At 42.3% G+C, this 14,569-nt stretch overlaps 1 protein-coding gene across 1 annotated transcript in view; it reads left to right on the forward strand.

Moving 5' to 3' along the window:
• The window catches only part of Chct1 (CHD1 helical C-terminal domain containing 1), a 50,991-nt gene that overhangs the window by 13,193 nt on the left and 23,229 nt on the right, over positions 1-14,569 (forward strand). Inside the window, exon 2 of the mRNA XM_059271408.1 lies at positions 5,365-5,589. The gene's annotated coding sequence lies outside the window, so the exon portion shown is untranslated. The remainder of the gene's footprint in view (positions 1-5,364; positions 5,590-14,569) is intronic.

The following is a 14,569-nucleotide window of genomic DNA, read 5'->3' on the forward strand; positions in this document are numbered from 1 at the left end:
AGACAGAAAAATCCTGTCTCAAAGAAAACAAAGCAAAACAAACAAACACAAAATAAAACAGGGTGGAGCCAGGTGGAGAGTGGCCCCTACCTTTAATCCTAGCGCTTAGGAGACAGAGGTAGGCAGATCTCTGTGAGTTCGAGGTCAGCCTGGTCTACAGAGCGAGTTCCAGGACAGCCAGGGATGTTACACAGAGACACCTGTCTCAGAAAACAAAAAACAACAACAACAACAACAAAAAAAAAAACCAAACAGGTGGGAATGAAAAACTCAATGAATGAACTAACAAGCCAAGCATTGTGGTAAGTACCTGTAATCCTAACACTCAGGAAGTATAGGTAGGAGAATTGGAAGTTCAAGGTAATCCTCAACTACATAGCAAGACTGAACGCCTGGGCTACATGAGACCCTTTAACACTACTGATGATGATGATGATGATGATGATGATGATGAAAGCACAACCAATAGACTAGACAAAGCAGGACAAAAAATATAAAGGATAGAGGAAAAGATCAAGAAAATACCACAAGCAGACATCAATGAACAACAACCAAAAATGGGCATGACCACAGCTCCAGACCTCTGGAATACGATCAAGAGCCAAACCTACAGTCAGGCATGATGGTGCAGTATGAAGACTAAGGAAAGGGGTTGCTGTTATTGGAGACCAACCTGAGGTATATAGGAAGACCCTGTCTCAAAAACAACAACTATTGAACGATAAAATAACATTTAAATCAAAGAAAGAAGACAAATACCTAAGAAAACATGGAGTAGTAGAAGGAGCCGAGATTAAAAACTAAAGGCACAGAAAAATCAATGAAATTACACCAGAAAATTTTCCCAAATGTAGAGAAATAAATGGACATCTAAGCACAAGAGATACTTAGAAACCAAAAAAGAAAAGACCTCTCCATAGTACATAAGAGGATAACCAAAAAACACAAGAACTGTAAGAAAAATGCGAACTCACTAAGATAAATATTATCAAAATAACATTAAGCCTCTCAACAGAAACCCTTAAAAGCCAGGAAATCATGGGATGATTATATTTCAAGTCTTGAAAGTAAATAACTGCCAACCAAGATTGCTATACCCAGCAGTTAGAATTGCATGCCCCACACACATTTTTAAAAATTTAAAATTTGCTGTGTTGTGGTGACATATACCTTCAATCACAGCACTCAGGAAACAAAGGCAGACAGATCTCTGTGAGTTATAGACCAACCCGATCTTAAACTGATTTCCAGCCCAGTTTGGGCTACATAGTATGACCTCAAAAAAAATTAAAAATTGACAGAGAAATAAGGAAATTTTAAGATGTTCATAAACTAAAGCAATTCCTGATTACCAAACCAGCATTGTTAGGATTCTGTACATGTGCAGCTCGGGGTCCTGTGTCTTACGTCTTACGTCATCAGTGGGCACTGGCAATTACATACCCACCGCTTGGTCATGCAATCCCCGCCTTAAAAAGCCGGACTCAGACCCCCACACTCTCTCTGTGTTCTCCCTCTGCTCCTGCCATCTTCCTCCGTCCTATCCCCTCTTTCTTTCTTTTTTTTTTTTTTTTTTTTGTTTTTCGAGACAGGGTTTCTCTGTGTAGCTTTGCGCCTTTCCTGGAACTCACTTGGTAGCCCAGGCTGGCCTCGAACTCACAGAAATCCACCTGGCTCTGCCTCCCGAGTGCTGGGATTAAAGGCGTGCGCCACCACCGCCCGGCCCCTCTTTCTTTCTAATAAAGCTCTTTATATCTCTGGTAGGCATGGCCATGGCCCCTGACTTTTCTGCCAGTAACCAGCACTGCCACCAGTGCTGTTTATCATAACCATCAAGCATTGCAAAAAAAATAAAGAAGTCATAAACAGGAGGAAGAAAGGCAGTCCTAATCATAGAGCACACAAAAGAATATATTTCATGAAAAGAATAAACGAGCTGGGTGGTGGTGGTACACACCTTTAATCCCAGCACTTAGGAGACAGACAGGAGACTCTCTGAGTTTGAGGCTAGCCTAGTCTACAGAGTGAGTTCTAGGACAGCCAGGGTTACACAGAGAAACCCTATCTGGGGGGGAAAAAAAAAGAATGAATGAGCAAAGGAGAACTAGGGAAGAATCCATCATGTCGGTGAGGCTACCAAAAAAAAAAAAAAAAAAAAAAAAAAAAGACACAGACTAGACGTCTATTGTTTCTAAGAAAACTCACAGGCAAAGAAACTGAGATAAAATTTACCAAGCAGATAGATCTGAAAGCAAGCTGACATAGCAATTCTGATATCTAATAAAGTAGACAAAGCCAAAATTAGAAGACATAAAGAAAGCTAGTATATACTAACAAAAGGAATAATTCATAAAGAAGATATAGGGCTGGAGAGATGGCTCAGTAGTTAAGAGTGTGTACTGCCCTTCCAGAGGATCCAACTTTTATCCCCAGCATCCACATCTGGAGGCTTATGATTACCTGTAGCTATAGATCTAGTGGACTCAATGCTTCTGGCCTCCATGGGCACTTGCACTCACTTGCACATGCATACTGACACACATACATATTATTTAAAATAAGGGGTAAGGGATTTAGCTCAGTGGTAGAGCGCTTGCCTATCAAATGCAAGGCCCTGGGTTCAGTCTTCATCTCTGAATGGAAAAAAAAAAAAGACAAAACATTAAAATAAAATAAATATTTGGGGGGAAATGAAGATATTACAAAACTTTAAAAATAGTTCAAGCCATAATCCCAGCACTTGGAATTCTGAAGACAGGAAGATTGCCATGAGTTCAAGGCCATCCTAGGATACATAGCAAGTTCCAAACCATCCTGGACTACAAAGTAAATCTTGTCAAAAGAGAGAGAAGGTGGGAAGAAGGGAGGGAGAGAACAAAATTAAAACGATAACATTGTAAATACATATGGACCAAACATTGAAGCTTTCAACTTGATAAAATTAACACCAGTGGACATAAAAGAACATATTGCTCCTGATGCAATAATGGAATAGTGGGCAGTTTCATCAATAGATATGCATTGACTAAAACTCAACCAAGGAACTTCAGGGTTAAACTGTACCATAGATCTAATGGGCTTAATAAATATGTATAAACAGTTTCCATCCAACATCTAAAGACTACATGTCAGCAGCAGCCCATGCAACTTCCTCTAAAATAGATTATATTTTAGGTCTAACAAGTACAAAATTGAAATAACTATTTCTCCTATCAGATCACAGTAGAATAAAACTAGAAACCAATAACAAGAAAAACCACAAATATTGTGCAGATACTTGGATAGTGAACAGTAAATTCTTGTAGGAACAATGGGTCATTGAAGGAAAACAAGGAAGAAGTTTTAAGAATTCCCCGAATCAGTGCTGGGAGCAGATAGCTTAGCAGATAAGAGAGGACACTGTTCTTGCATAGGATCCAAGTACAGTTCCCAGCCTCCACATTTGGCCACTTACAACTTCCTGTAAATCCAGCCCCTGAGGGATCTGATGCCTCTGGTCTCTGTTGAATACACACAGAGGCATGATTAAAATAAATATTTTTTTATTTATTTTATTTTTATTTATTTATTTATTTATTTATTTATTTGGTTTTTCGAGACAGGGTTTCTCTGTGTAGCTTTGTGCCTTTCCTGGAACTCACTTGGTAGCCCAGGCTGGCCTCGAGATCCTCCTGGCTCTGCCTCCGGAGTGCTGGGATTAAAGGCGTGCGCCACTACCGCCCGGCTAAATATTTTTTTAAAAGAATTCCTATAATCAAATGAAAATGAAAGCACAACTTACCAGAACCTAAGGTAGTTTAATCTATGCGTGCTTATATTAAAAAAGTTGAGAGCATGGTAGTGCATGCTTGTAATCTCGGCGCCTTGGAGGTGGAACCCTGAGGGTCAGGAGTTCAAGGCCAACTTTGACTAGAGTAAGGAGTTAGAGGCCAGCCTGGGCTACATGAGAGCCTGTCTCAAAAAAAAGTTGAGTTCAAATAAATAGTTTAGTGATACATCTCAAGATCTTAGAAAAGTAAGAACAAGCCAAAGCCTAAAGCAGTAAACCGAAATAGTCAGTTCAAGGAAAAACCTTAGCACAGTGGTTCATTCCTGTCATCTCAGCATTCGGGAGGCCGAGGCAGCCAGCTTATGAGTTTGAGGCCAGCCTAGCCTACATAGTTGCAGGTCAACCAGAGTTACAGTATAAACCCTGTCTCAATCAAACAAAAAACAACAAAACCTATATTCTAAGACAAGACTATAAAGTCTAGACACTCAACAGTGTCACCGTCTAGCAGATACTAAAAAAAATACAAAATACAAAACTATATACACCAAGAAGCAAGATAACAACAAAAACTAAAAGGAGAAAAGTCAGTCAACAGACAGAATTGATGGATAATATTGATAAAATTATTATTATATTCAGATACTTAAAATAAGGAAAGGAAGGCATAAAAAAAAAAAGAAAACAAGTACTTTTTAGAGTTGAAAAAATACAACATAGAACCAACAAAATAGCTCATTGGGTAAAGGTGCTTGCTACCAAGCCTGGCAACCTGAGTTCAATCCCCAGGTCCCTCATGGTGGAAGGAGAGAACCTAATCCTGATAATTGTCTTCTGACCTCCATACACACACACACACACACACACACACACACACACACACACACACACAGAGTAAATAAACATAATCTTTAAAAAAGAAAATACACCAGGCGGTGGTGGCACACGCCTTTAACCCCAGCACTCGGGAGACAGAGCCAGGCGGATCTCTGTGAGTTCGAGGCCAGCCTGGTCTACAGAGCGAGATCCAGGACAGGCACTAAAACTACACAGAGAAACCCTGTCTCGAAAAATCAACGAAGAAAAGAAAAAGAAAAATACAACACATGAAAAGTTTAGTATCGCAGTTACCCTCAACCAAAGCGAGTGCTCACAGAGAAAAAAGATGATAAAATGCCTTTTATAGCAAAGAACAATCAGACTGCAACCCACAGAACCAGGGAGGCTACATAGCAGGGGAGACCCTAGGATGACTGTGGCTTATAATAAGCTTTGGTTTTATTCAATCACTGGGCAAGCCTCGGTGAAACATTTCACTATTAGGATAAGAATTTGTACTGTATCAAGCTGATAATAGAATAAATGAATGAATGAATGAATGAATAAAAATGTAAAAAAAATTGCCTTTTATGACATTAGGTTATTACATTTTGTTGTTTGTTTTCGTGCTGGGGATGAAACCCAGAGCTTTGGGCATGCTATTCCAACACTCTGCCACGGAGCTACATCCCCATCCAACGCCTTAGTTGTCTATTGACTGATAAATAACCACAAACTCGGTGGCTTACATCCAACAAATTTCTTATCTCCTGCAGAAGTCTGGCCTGGTTGTAATGCTGGAAGGAACGATTCTACGGACAGATGAAGGTGGTGACGGGGCAAAGTCTGCGGCCAACAACCAGTCTACGTTTGCCACGCATGTGCATGTGTCATGTTGAAAGTCCAGTCTTCAGCCCTGCCCTGACTACCATCTTGATCGCAAAGTCTAAGAAACGTTGCATTCAGTCTAAGCCACTGCTGGATTCTTGGCCACAGAAACTGTGAGAAAATGTTCAAGCTATAGAATCTTTTTTTTTTTTTTTTAAGATTTATTTATTTATTACGTCTACAGCATGTTTGCCTGCAGACCAGAAGAGGGAATCATTACAGATGGTTGTAAGCCACCATGTGGTTGCTGGGAATTGAACTCAGGACCTCTGGAAGAACAGTCAGTGCTCTTAACCTCTGAGTCATCTCTCCAGCCCCTAAGCTATAGAATCTTAAATGATTCATCTCCTCATAGTGGATAGCTAATACAAGATTATCTTCAACAAATGGCTGTGGGAGAGCTGGATAGCCATTTATATGTATATGTATATGTATATGATATATACGTATGTATGTGTTTATAAATGAAGCCAGGCATGGTGATGCATACCAGCCCTCAGGAGGCTGAGGCCAGACTGAGTTGTTCAGAGTGAGCTCCAGGCCAGTGTGGAACACCGATCAAGAATTGTTTCAAAATAATGATAATGTTAATAATGAAAGAGAGGGGCTTGGGATGTAGCTTAGTTGGTGGAATGCTTACCTAGTATGCATGTGGCCTTGGGTTCCACCCCTGGTAAAACAGGGTATTGTGGTACATTCCTGTAAGCACAGCACTTGGGAGGTGCAGTCAGGAGTCAGGAGGTTAAGGTCATCCTTGACTACAAAGTTAGAGAGCAGCTTGGCTCCAAGAGATCTTGAATCAAAAGCAAGTACAGCTTAAGTGGACATGCATCAACAGGGATGAAGTGACTCAGACACAGGCCGGAGTCAGGCTTAGTGGGGTTTGTTCGTAATCCCAACACTTAAGAGGTGGAGACAAAAGGATTAGGAGTTCAAAGTCAGCCTCAGCTATTCGGTGAGCTTGAGGCCTGTCTCAAAAGAAAAAGGCAAAACAAACAAACAAAAAGACTAAGCCAAATCAGTCAGATAGGGAAAAGTACATTGTGTATGGTTCATCCAGCCGAAATTTTACAAAAGATTAACCCAGAGTAAAAAGCAAAATAAAGATTACATGGGACTGTGAGCAGAAAGCAGAAGGAGAAGATTTAAAAATGACAAAATAAAACTTTGGGGAATGATGAAAATATTCTATACTTTGATTGTGGCTATTCAAATTGTAAATATGTATTTGTTGAGACTTACTAAGCTCTATACTTAAAATACTGAGCCAGGTGTGGCTGTGGGCATTAGTAGTCTCAGTTGCTCTAGAAACAGCCTACACAACCTAAAGAAACCCTGTTTCAAAAATATGAATAAATAGGATCTAGCTTAAACAATAGAATACTCAGGGCTGGAGAGATGGCTCAGGGGTTAAGAACACTGGCTGCTCTTCCAGAGGACCTGGGTTTGGTTCCTCAGCACCCACATGGCAGCTGACTCCAGTTCAACAGGATCCATCGCCCATCTGCCTTCTGAGAACTCCACAAACATGTGGTATACAGAACATGCAGGCCAAACACCCATATTCTAGGCATAGGATCTTGCTATTGTTTGTTGACCAGCCTAGTCTTGAGCTCCCAAATGAACTCAAGTTATCAACCTGCCTCAACCTGCTGAACAGATTTTATAAAAACTGGAAAGGAAAAACAAACAAACAAACAAAAAAACAGCCAAGCTTACATCCTAAATCCTGACAGACTGAGGCAGAAAGACTGTATATCTGAGAGGCAATATCTGAGATTATCCCAGGCTATACAGTGAGAACCAGTTTTCAAAAAACAAAAATAAATATTGAAAAATATCCTGTGAAACAAATGTACCTATCTAGTAGTTGGCTTTAATTTTATTTTTTAAACATGTCCTTGAACTCTCTACGTAGTTGGAGATGACCAAAGATGCTCTTAAACTTCTGATCCTCCAGCCTGTAACTTTTGAGTCTTTGTTGTTAGAAAGCTGGGATTACAAGAGAACCCATATCACTCAGTTTAGGTGTAGCTGAAGTTTCTCTGGTACCACCTGGCCCTACCCGGCCCCACAGTCTCATAGCCGCTTATAAAATAATCATTTAGAGGCTTAATATTAATTACAAACTGTATGGTCTATGGCTTAGGCTTCTTGCTAGCTAGTTCGTATAACTTAATTCAACCCATTACGTTTGTTTGTTTGTTTGTTTGTTTTGTTTTGTTTTGTTTTTGCGAGACAGGTTTCTCTGTGTGATAGCCCTGGCTGTCCTGGAACTCACTCTGTAGACCAGGCTGGCCTCAAACTCACAGAGATCTGCCTGCCTCTGCCTCCCGAGTGCTGGGATTAAAGGTGTGCACCACCACCGCCCGGCTTCAACCCATTACTATTAATCTAAGTATTGCCACATATTCTGTGGCTTTACCTGTGTCCCATTACATCCAAGTTGTTCCTTGGATGGTGGGTTGGCATCTCCCCACACCTCACCTTTCTCTTTTCTGTCTCTCTCTTTGGATTTCCCAGCTGCCTCTAAGCTACCTTGCCATAGGCCAACACAGATTATTTATCAATGGGAACAACACATATTCATAGCATACAGAAAGACATCCCACAGCACTTACACTTTTCTGTCTAATCAAAAAGGAAGGTTTTAACTTTGACATAGTAAAATTACGTATAACAAAATAGTTATCAGGCAAGAATTACAGTTGCAATATCTAGTCTATTTGTATTTGACAAAATTAAAGAAAAATTTTTATCCTCTATCCTATTTTTGTGAGCCTAAAATTTTATATCTAGTTTATCTTTTACCATAACCAAGGAAAACTATAATTATAACTATCTAGTCTTCAGTTGCACCAAAGACCCCAGAAGGATATAGTATTACCTTAGTAAACAGGAAGTGTATTGTAAGCAACTTCCAAAATTCTAGAAATGACAAAGATATCTGTCACCCAAAGTTCCTCTGCAAGGTTGAGGCATCCGTCTTCAGCCTAAAGGCCTAGAGTCTCTGACATACTTTTCAGTGAAGCAGGAAATTTGAAGGACTGTTTGCTCTATTGGCAAAGCATCAGTCACTTTCTTCTGTGTCCTGCAGAATGTCTGGCAGTATCTTTTGTGAAACAGGAACCTTCTGACTACATTTAGGTGGTATTGGGGATCAAACCCAGAGGTTGGTGCTTGCTAGGCAAGCACTCTATCAACTGAGCTACATCCCTTCTCATAACCTCAAATTTCAGAACTGCTTAGTCATGTCTCTCTCCTCCAGTTCGACAGACAGCTCCCTAAGGACAAAGACTGGGCTTGTGTTGTGTGACTGCTACTGAGACATGAAAATGTCTATTCATTCTGGTTAAGGCTACTATGTCAAACCAAAGAAATGATTCTACCCAAGCCTAACTTGGTGAACCAATGACTTTATGGTGTAACTTACAGGAGCATGGTCAATTCAGAGGTAGATCCATTACCAGAAAGCCCTACCACATCATGTGTGATGATTCACAAAAACTGCAGCCCTGGTCCCCTCTGTCCATCCTGAAAGCAACTTCTACCAGAGAGTTCCTTTCCCACAGCAGTTGTTTGCCTCTTATGTAACAGGGTCTTTCTGTGTAGCTCTGGCTGTCCCTGGAACTCACTCTATAGACCAGGCTGCCCTCAAACTCAGACATCTGCCTGCCTCTGCTTGCTGAGTGCTGGAATTAAAAGTGTGCTCCACCACACCTGGCCCACATGTGAGTTTTAAAAGTTTCTTGAGCCTGTTAAGTTTCCTTAGCTTCCTGAGTCTTGTGAGCCTCCCTTCTTCCTATGAGAGGGAGGGTTCTCTCTTGTCTTTTTTCTCTTTCTTCCCTTCCTTTCACTTCCCTTCCCTTTCATATATATTCTCTCTCTCTTTCTGTCTCTCTCTCTCTCTCTGACAAGATCTCATGTAACAGATTGGTCTCAACTATGTAGTTGGGGGTGACCTTGAATTCCTGACCATCTGCTTCTTCCATCCAAGTGCTAGGGTTTTAGTAATGTGCCCCACACCTGGTTCAGAATCTAATGTTTCAATTTGTAGGACATAGGTCTACAATAGTCTACCCCTTCCTCCAGGTCTTTCATCCTTTCTATCACCTCTTCTTCTATGTTCCCTGAGCCTGGAGGGGGTGATATGGATGTCTGAGGATTTTCCTTCATTTATGGCTTTGCATTGGGACCCTCTGTCATAGCTACAGTCACTTATTCACAATAGCTTGCCTGGTTCTAAGTCTCTGTAGTAACCATCAACCACTGTGAAAATGTTTTCCTCTATGAAGAACCTGATAGCAGCAGTAATCTATGGCATAAACAGATTTAGACATACCATATCTGTTTAGCAAACAGTAATTTCCCTACTAGGACCTATGACCTTCCCAGTTACACGTTTTTATTTTGGCTTACAGTACCTGGCTTGTTTTATGTCAACTCGACACAAGCCGGAGTCCTTAGGGACCAGGGAACTTCAATTGAGAAAATTACACCCGTGAGGTTGGCCTGCTGGGTAAGCCTGTGGTGCATTTTCTTGATTGGTGATTAATAAATGTGGGAGGGACCAGCTCACTGTGGGCAGTGCCACCCCTGGGCTGGTGGTCCTGGGAGCTATAAGAAAGCAGGTTGAACAAGCCAGTATACAGCACCCCTCTGTGGCCTCTGTATCAGCTCCTGCCTCCAGGTTCCTGCCTTGAGTTCCTTCCCTGACTACCTTTCATATGATGGACTATGTTTGGGACCTAGAGATTGAAATAAACTCTTTCCTTCCCAAGTTGCTTTTGTTCATGGTGTTTTATCATAGCAATAGAAATACTAAGACACTACCAAATGTGATTTTCCTCCTGTGGCATGAATGAACCTTAGGTCCACTTGGAAAAGTAGTTGGTTGCACCATAGAAGCTGTGCCACTATTTAGCCAGTAAGCACATCTTGCCTAGAAATTTGGGAGGTTAACACCTAGGGTTCATGACTGAGGAGGTCTATTGATGACAGTTATCCCCAGCAGCCTGCAGAGCACCTTCCAGCCTCTGAAAGCCAGCTAACAAGGGAGAGAGCTTCCAGTTCAGTCCTGGCTTCGGTCTCTGCTCTTTTCTATAACCAAAGGGATAGAGTGGTGTCTTCAGCAACTGAGTCTAACCGTCTAGGTCTGGTATGCAACAGCAGTGGCAATAGGTTGTATTATGTTGGGGACCTCAGGAACCTCATTGTCAAACAATTCACAGGAAGTTCCTCCTTTTTGGATTTTACTCAATAATCTATGGCTCCTGGGAGTCTTTTTCCACCCAAGTATGATATCTTCTTTAAAAATCTTTGATATTTTCAGATGTTTGTCCAAATCTGTAAGACATTCAGGGGTTAGCATTGAAACCTTTTTACAGGGAGAGCTTGTAAGATAACTCAGCAGGGAAAGGTCTTACCTCCAAGCCCCACACCTGATGACCTGAATTCAATTCCCAGAACTCGCAAGGTGGAGGAAGAGAACCAACTACCACAAGTTGTTCTCTGGCCACAGGTGGACACCCTGTGACACATGGATGCCCATAATGCACACCCAATTCACAATCACAGTTTTTGTTTGTTTGTTTGTTTGTTTTGGTTTTTTGAGACAGGGTTTCTCTGTGTAGCTTTGTGCCTTTCCTGGAACTCACTTGGTAGCCCAGGCTGGCCTCGAACTCACAGAGATCCACCTGGCTCTGCCTCCCGAGTGCTGGGATTAAAGGCGTGCGCCACCACCGCCCGGCACAATCACAGTTTTTAAAAGCTTCAACTAACTACCATTCATATTGTCATTCATCAGCTAGGGGAATTTGTTTTTTTGTTTGGTTTGGTTTTGTTTTTTGATACAGGCTTTCTCTGTGTAGTTTTGGTGCCTGTCCTGGATCTTGCTCTGTAGACCAGGCTAGCCTTTAACTCACAGAGATCCTCCTGGCTCTGCCTCCCAAGTTCTGGGATTAAAGGCGTGTGCCACTGCCACCCATCAGGGAACTTATTTTTAAGTTCACAGGGCCCTCCACAAGTTATAGTCACTTTACATTAGTCATCCAACTTCCTCACCCTGGAGCACTGCTGTGCAGCTGTTACCCAGTCCCCCAGACCTAATGATGTCACCAGAGCCTACTTACACTGCCTGGACTGGCCCAAGGCCAAAAGGGAGCAGGGCTATATTTGTGACTACTGTGTTTGCTGCTAGAGCCTGCTCCTGGGTCTACTAGACTCCTGTGCAAGGGTTGCCAGCTCTCAACCATACCTGGCTGCTGAAAGGGCACTCAACTGGGCGAACAGTATCTGGTCCCAGTATACTTTCTTGCAGGAGAGAAATGTACATAGCATACACTCAATGGATAACTGGAAGACATAGAATAATCTTAAATCTTTTTTTGTACACCTCCATCATTTCCACCTTTCAGTCCTTCGGTGAACTGCTGTTCCGACTTTAAGCTTTCCAAAGACCCATAAGCCAACGTTTGGCTTTCTGTCAGTTTTTTCTCTGGAAACTCTAGCTCAATCGAAATCTTACCACAATTGCCTTTGAGTGACCCAGACATCTTTTTGTCTGCTCAGTTCTTTCCACCTCCCTATAACCCCTTGAACCCTTTTGATTTGCCCCACAAAAATCACTGAGATCCACTGGAGCCTCTCATACCTCATAAAGATCATGTCCCACCGTGGGACTCAGCCAAGCCACTGAAGCCCTACACCAGTCCCAGGATTCACACTGAATTAAGTCTTCTTATCTATCCTGTGGACACAGTCCTATGGAGTCGGTGCAGTAGGCATCAGACATTCCCCTCAGATGTCCAGTTCTCTCATTACTGCCTGTCTTTCATGTCTTCCAGCCACACTTCCATCTGTGAAGATTTCAGCTGCTGATACCCCGTGTCCGTGATGACTCACTTGAGCTCTTTCATCAAGTACTGATTATCCTCACACTACCTCAGATTATGTAACCTTTGTCTCAAGGAGACACTCACCCTCTGTCCTGTGTCCTACAGCCTCACAGATCAGGCAGTGATGCTCTTTGATCTCTTCTTCTCCAGTTTCTCAGAGGGAGCACATTCCGTGATTACTATGGTTTCCTGCACTGGGTCATTATCACGACTGCCATCTGTATGCTGAGTCACGCTTTTCCCTTCCTGGGTTCTGCCTAGAGCTCTTCCTCCTCACTGTCTGATTCTTCCCATGGGTTCTAAGTCTGGGATCTCAGGAAGAACTTTGTAGCAAAGATCTAATTTGTATTTTCTTTCCCTTACTTCTGCCAGCTATGAGAAATGTCAAGCTAACACCTCCTTTCCTCCCTCCCCCTTTCCCACTTCTCCTGCCAAATTAGAGGCTAATGCAGATATTAGCATCTGTCCTTTTTTCCTTGCAATTCCTCCCTTATAGGGAAGAGTGCTTTCTGGACAGCTAGGCCTCAGTTTCAGACCTTATCACCCACAACAAAGGCCACACAACTGCTGCCCCAGCCTGCTTGTGTCACTACAACAAGGATATACAAGGACACACACCATCCCACAGGACGAGGAAAGGTAGCTATGCTGAAATTACCCCACCAACACGCTACCCCAGACAGATCACGTAAGCCTCGGTTGCATGCCTCATCACCATCACAGTGGTCATGCGTGTGTTCCTCCACAACCTGTCTTCTGTCATTCTCTGTTCAGATGCCAAGTGTGTTGCCCTTGCTTAGAGAGCTGAAAATCTATTCATTCCAGGACTGTCAGACCAGAGAAATGGTTCCATCAAAGTCTGCCTTGGTGAGCCAACACATTTACTAAGGTTACTTACACAATTATGGACAAAGTGTTATTTTAGCATGTGTGACTCAAAGGCAACTCTGTCACCAAAAACTATCACCTAGCATGGATAATAAACTGCACACCTACCATCCTGGAGCTCCCTGCTCAACTTGTAGGCAACCTCACAAGAGTTTCCTTTCTTCTAGCTACTGCTAATGCTGCCTGTATAGCTTTTGAGATGGGCCTTGGAGCTCAGTCCTATAAGATTCAGGAGCTGAGCCTTAGGAGCCTCCCCTCTTTCCTTCAGGAGTGTGTACTTCACTGTCACTCACCTCTACATGCCTGGGGTTAAATATTCACAACCAATTTATATTTGATGAATGAATTCTCCAAGGTATTAAAGGTCCATAAACTAAGCCTATAAACAAAGTCCGGTTCCCTTTCACAAGTGGCAGAATAGCTTTCCTTGAATCAAATGAGTACAGAAACTCTTGTCCTGACCACCTCACTTTGCCACACCCTTTGTATGTCCTTTCTGTCTTCCCTTGGCCTTCCCTCTTCTCTTCCATCACCTAGCTCTCTTCTCTAACCCGTGTGAGTCAATTCTCTACCTAGAGGTGAAATGAAAACTTAGCTTAGGGACCTCCCTCCCTGACACTCCCATCATCTTCTGATCTGGTTTCTCCACTTTAATGACAACGAGAAAGTTCTGCTTCCACACAATTCTTCCTCACCACACCATCTCAGTACTTTAGTTCAGCCATTCGTTCCGCCAGAGAAGTGCTCATGTTCTCCCCACTCTTTGCCGTTCCATCCTGTCAAACTTGGCTGCTCTATGTCTTATTTTAGAAAAACATCCTTGGCTAGCACCTCTCAATCTTTGTGCTGTGTTTCTCCCAGACCTTTATATCCATCCGACCTGAGGCACAAGGACTTCACATTTCTGGCCATGCTACTCACTTGTATCATAACAGATTTGTATGTAATTATGGTACTTTCTGTTAACTCTAAACTCCCCCAAATGGAGCCTATTTGCCTCTATCTGTTGAGTGCATTAATTCCTTTTTGTACAACTTCTCTAAACAGAGCTATATACAGACATGTAAGGTATCTCATTATGTGATACAGGCTTGTAATGTATCTCAATATGTGATTGATACACAAAGAAAACATCTGTAGGTAATTCCTCCCAGAGTTCAGCAAGGAAACTAGGTTTAGACCTTTAAATGAAAGCATCTTCCTTGGCACAAGGACCAGACACCTCTCTACTGTCTCTCCTCCTTCCCTCTCACTCTCCCTCTGTCCCACCCTCTGCCTCTCTTCCACTCAAGATCAAGCCCAGGACCCT

This window comes from Peromyscus eremicus, chromosome 8a, assembly GCF_949786415.1.
Source record: "Peromyscus eremicus chromosome 8a, PerEre_H2_v1, whole genome shotgun sequence".
Classification (NCBI taxonomy): Eukaryota; Metazoa; Chordata; class Mammalia; order Rodentia; family Cricetidae; genus Peromyscus; species Peromyscus eremicus.